At 39.6% G+C, this 6,000-nt stretch overlaps 1 long non-coding RNA gene across 2 annotated transcripts in view; it reads right to left on the bottom strand.

Moving 5' to 3' along the window:
- Positions 1 to 6,000, bottom strand: part of LOC133645055 (uncharacterized) — a 28,083-nt gene that overhangs the window by 15,788 nt on the left and 6,295 nt on the right. The gene's annotated exons all lie outside the window — the stretch shown is intronic.

Below are 6,000 nucleotides of genomic sequence, written 5' to 3' on the forward strand. Positions count from 1 at the left end.
TTATTCTGTAGACGAAGATGAGAAGCTTGTAAAACACTAATGCAATGCCACGCACAGATATAAATAGTCAGCTAAACAATTGGAGTAGTCTTTAAATATATTTTACTGATGGACAAATGAATGGAAATAGGCTAGATAATTAAATGAACACTCAATCAGCATGCTATATCAAACTATAACCTACATTCTTGTATGGCAACAGAATGGCTAGCAGAACAGAATGCAGAGGAAACTACACCTTTTGATTTAGTATTCGCTAGTTGAACTTTACAGATCACAAAAAAGGTAAATTTGGCTCGCTAACGTTGTTAGCATAAATGAATGGGATTTAACATAGAGAAAATTAGCATCACGGCTAACGGAGAAATATATTCGGTTCATTATGAGACTGTGGTGGTACATAAACCTAGCTAGCTAGAGATATTGGCCCCAAAATCATTTAACAAGTACAGGAACAGCTAGCTAGCTTGAGTGGAAGTCTGCTGGAGTAGTTTACAGTCATACAGTAACAAGCAATTACACCTCTATTAAACTTAAATACCATAGATCAAATATATTTACCCCTATGGGAATTATCTGTGCATGTGATGGAAGAATGCACTGCACATGTGATGGAGGAATGCACAGTGAAGGGTTGAAATTCAACTGAATTTGCATTAAATCAGGTTGTTTTAGCCAATAATCATGCTCGAAGATCTAGCATGTTGCATTCAATGTTTATCCCCATTAATTTCCCGTTAATTCCCATATATTCCCGTTAATTCCCATGAAATGTTTCCAACTTTGAATATTCCCGGAATTTTGCAACCCTAGTTTTAACCATGGCAGACTTGGTAATAGACAACAATGACGACTATTTTTTGACAAATGAGGATTCACAACCCTATTGCTTTAAAGCTGAATGAACGGAGGATGAGCTGCTGCTTATCGAAGCCAGCGCGAAGGAAGAGTGGAATGTTGGAGCAGACGGAAGCCGACAGAGTGATGTCGGCGTGACACAAAGTTGCAAATGGGGAATTTGGAGACAAGCTATTTCGACATAAATGGAGTGCTTACCCAAAATAAACCGGAAAAATGTCTCCGGCCAACTGGACCAGACTAACAACTGTCCATCGGGTGAGTCACTTTATATTGATCATGATACACGCAACGCGTCATGCATGTTATTACAACGACAGTACATACGCTTTCTAGCTAGCTGTGTACAAACAAAACATGAATTGTGGGCTAATGCTTTACCGATACTGTAATATGATTGTTCATGTTGTTCAGTCAGTACAGATTGGTGTCCTATCGCATTGCGTTGTGCATTACAAACTCAAACCTCTTTCGTGCTGACGTAGTAGTTGGCTTACCTCTTGCCGTTTTTAGCTTTTACGGCAAATAGCATGCTGATGTGTTTAGAGCTGAAACGATTCCTCGAGTAATTCGATTACAAAATAAATTCGAGGAATGTTTGCTGCCTCGAGGCGTCGTAAAAAAATGTTTACGCCATTTTGCCTTGTTTAGTAAACAGTAGTCAAAGCTCACGTTTCGCACGGATTGTTTAGGTGTTGCACAGCGTGTTTACGTCAGATCATACGCTCCCTGCACTGCACAACAACGCTCTTTTAAATACGCTTAAGTTTAGGAAACTTTTTCGCCGACATAACTCGCAATGGCAGACGCCGCAGAAAGCAGTGGACAAGAGCCATAGCAAAACGAGGAAATTAAGAAACGACAAAAGTTGTCTAAGGTGTGGGAACACTTCACACTAAAATGGAAGGAAAACGCAGTAGTATGCAAACATAGCTCGCATACCACAATAGCACACGTTCGATGCTGTAGCACCTGTCGAGAAAGCATCCGATTGAGGGACGTCCAGAGGCGAGGTAAGTCATCTATTATCAAATGTAAACGCAAAAATTGTGTTAGTAAAATAAATGTTATTCGTTATGATAACCAGGATGTGTTCTTTCACTCCCGCCAAGTCATCAAATGCCGCCAAAAGGTGTTGAAAACTAACAACGCTATCCGAGCTGTCGTGTTCAATTAGCCTTTCATTAGTAACCACGCTAAAGTAGTCGTGCAAAGTTATTCGGGTTTTTCAAGTCATGCAACCATATACTACTCGGATAGCTTGCACTTGCACCCACTATAGTCTCTGTAGCATGTAAGAGTTCCAAGTCCTTGTTCACAGGGGTAGCACTTGTGTGCCAAGTTCCTGTCAGCCATATTGGGTCTAAATATGAAGTTGCCCATTTCAAATGCAGTATTAAAGGCACTACCTAATCCACTTTTTATGTTCTTATTGTTTTATTTTTGATACTAAGAATGTATTCTTTAACATTCTCAGGGAATATTCATTTTGAACTAATTTTATATATTTGTGTTTTCATCTCAAACATGTTATGATGGCAAAATGAACATTGATTACTATTTTGCATGCAATAAACTGTATTGCATTCTTAACATTTTAAACTGTTGTTGTCATTATTAAGTCTTTTTATATTGTTTATGTATTGTTGGCAGGTTGAAAACAGCTCAGCGGATTTGCGGCACCGTATAATAATCATCAAAAATGCACGAGAGACAAGAACTTCGTTTATGCGGTCACACAGCACATAGGGCTGTGAGCGCACCTGTTTTTATTAGCACACACAAATTGGCACAATCAACCACAAACGCATTTCAGCTGTGCGTGTCAGCCTTCAATAATGAAAACAGATATTATTTATATTGTATATCGTCTATATCGTGCAACCCTACTCTGAAGTGAATATTTGTTTTTGGTCTATTTCTTTTATCAGTTTCATATTTCAAGAACAAAAAACATTATTATACAAAACAGAAAACGAGAGAAGGCAATTTATGTACAGTCGTGATCAAAAGTTTACATACACTTGTGAAGGACATAATGTCATGGCTGTCTTGAGTTTCCAATCATTTCTACTGTTTTGCTGCCAATGGAACTGGTGCTTTACAGAGAGTAAATGGGACAATGAAGAAGGAGGATTACCTCCAAATTCTCCAGGACAACCTAAAATAATCAGCCCTGAGGTTGGGTCTTGGGCGCAGTTGGGTGTTCCAACAGGACAATGACCCCAAACACACGTCAACAGTGGTAAAGGAATGGCTAAATCAGGCTAGAATGAAGGTTTTAGAATGGCCTTCCCAAAGTCCTGATTTAAACGTGTGGACAATGCTGAAGAAACAAGTCCATGTCAGAAATCTAACAAATTTAGCTGAACTGCACCAATTTTGTCAAGAAGAGTGGTCAAAAATTCAAGCAGAAGCTTGTGGATGGCTACCAAAAGTGCCTTATTGCAGTGAAACTTGCCAAGGGACATGTAAGCAAATATTAACATTGCTGTATGTATACTTTTGATCCAGCAGATTTGCTCACATTTTCAGTAGGCCCATAATAAATTAATAAAAGAACCAAACTTCATGAATGTTTTTTGTGACCAACAAGTATGTGCTCCAATCACTCTATCACAAAAAAATAAGAGTTGTAGAAATGATTGGAAAATCAAGACAGCCATGACATTATGTTCTTTACAGGTGTATGTAAACTTTTGACCATGACTGTAAATAAAACTGTTAAGTAACTATTGCAAGTTAACGACATGCTGGTGTTAATCTGTATGGTCAGGTTCAGAGTTCACAAATGTTTCTAAGTATACCGTGCCTGAAAGATTATTGACGGAGAATGACAACTGTTGTGTTAGAGAAAATGCACGTAAAAGAATATGTGAACCTGTTGTTAGCACAAGATTGACAACAAAAGTTGAAAAGAGTGCCGTACTTTGTGACTTCTTCTGGGTGCAACAACACAACAAGCTAAAAAACGACACATACAGTAAATCTTTTTAGAGCGCACAGAGATATTAAGTACACAATATCAGTTGTCATGCAATCACTGTTGTTTCATTTCATACAATCATTTGTGCATTTCAAGCACAAAGTCTACTCGCCTGAGTTCAGAGACTTGTTGGAAAAACTATGCATTCTGCGTTGCCGGCGACGCAAATCTAGGATTTTTGGGAGGTGCACGTGGGCTAAGCGGGAGGTTACACAAGCTACGCAACGCGAGAGTATACACCAGGCTTAAGACGCGCTCACCCTTTAGAGCACAGCTTTCACTTCCTGGCACTAAACTTTCAGAAAATAGTTCTTCTCAGGTTTCTCTCTGTTTACATTTTCACACTTTGCACTATTTTGTTACACTTTATTAATTTATTAAGCATTTCTTACATATTTCTTATTCATTACTTACAGTACTTATTTATTCTTAAGTGTTCAATGGGATTTTACAATTGTGTTTAAATTGGGTGTTTTCCATGCTTGTGTTGACATTTCCTTTCCTTTCTGCCTTGATAGCTGAGGGGATTATAATCAGAGGAAGGTTACATTTGAAATGAAAATTTTTACATTCAGTAACATTTTTAGGTCATAAAAATATCAATAGTTACCAATATCGACCGATATAAAACACTTTTACTGTGATACATTTTTCAGTCATATCGCCCAGTCCTACTAGATAGCCCACAATGTTTGGTTTTATGTGTAGACTATTTCCACGGGACCAACACAAAATGCTAACGAGCCGACCAATCAAGAGGTTAGGGGCGTGGCTTGATTGAGCTTAAAAAGGGACTGTAAGACTTAGCATGTTTTAGCAGTTTTATCAGAATGATGCAATAAACACTGTATGGCCACAAGTATTATCAGAACGTTTGGAGTGTGTCCATTCATGAGGTCATTCATGAGGTTTTTAGACGTTCCCCAAAGTGTTCCCACATAGTCGGAAGTCCAGAATGTCTAAGATTTGTAGTTTAGTCCTGATCAATGTATTTAATGATTAAGAGCTGCGTCCTGATACTTTTGGAGTGAGGGCACTTTCTCTCATATAAAGGCCCTGTCATTCACTCTGCACACACACACACACTCACACACACACGCACGCGCACACACACACACACACTAACCCCTGCATGGCTCCAGGCTGTACAAATGAGCTTGGCCACTTGAGAGAACTAAAGAAAACTATTCTCTTGTCAGTTGGAATTATTGAGGGCCGTGTTCCCACAGCGTCACTCCCCCGGCCCCCTCGTTTCCTCCCCTTACTCACTCACACACACACCCCCCCACTCACACACACACACACACACACACACACACACACACACACACACACACACACACACACACACACACACACACACACACACACACACACACACACACACACACACACACACACTCCTTCCTCGCAGTCTCTTCATCCGAGTGTGACAGAGGAAGTTCTCACTTTAATCTGATCCAGGTTTCACACTTTGTCACAGTGAGTTTTCGAGCGTACGTGTAATCTCCCGCAGGCAAGACGTGACAAGAACTAAATGATTTCACAGCACAGCTATTTTGTCTCTTGCGAGGAGAAGGCGTTCACCTCCAGCGAGGCAGATGAAGACCTTCTGCTTTGGCACAATATTAGGATGTTTATTGTAAAGCTTTGTGGCACGCGTTTGTTTTTGTTTTTTTCATGTGCCTCGTGGAAAGTGCAACCTCATGTTGTGAGTAAGCGAGGTTACTTGTAATGAAACACATCCTCCATCTTTTCGTCTGTGAGATGCTGCCTTGGCGGTTCAAAGTTCACTTCTTGTTACACACTTTATTCCACATTTTTTCCTCAAAATTATACACAAAACACCCCATTATATAATATATTTTAATTAAAGTACCAATGATTGTCACACACACACTAGGTGTGGCTAAATTATTCTCTGCATTTGACCCATCACCCTTGATCACCCCTGGGAGGTGAGGGGAGCAGTGAGCAGCAGCGGTGGCTGCGCCTGGGAATCATTTTTGGTGATTTAACCCCCAATTCCTACCCTTGATGCCGAGTGCCAAGCAGGGTGTTAATGGGTCCCATTTTTATAGTCTTTGGTATATATCAGTATATATCATATACTGTACATGTAATATGTAAATATTACATATATGTTATATTCTATA

The sequence above is a fragment of the Entelurus aequoreus genome, linkage group LG28 (assembly GCF_033978785.1).
Source record: "Entelurus aequoreus isolate RoL-2023_Sb linkage group LG28, RoL_Eaeq_v1.1, whole genome shotgun sequence".
Lineage (NCBI taxonomy): Eukaryota > Metazoa > Chordata > Actinopteri > Syngnathiformes > Syngnathidae > Entelurus > Entelurus aequoreus.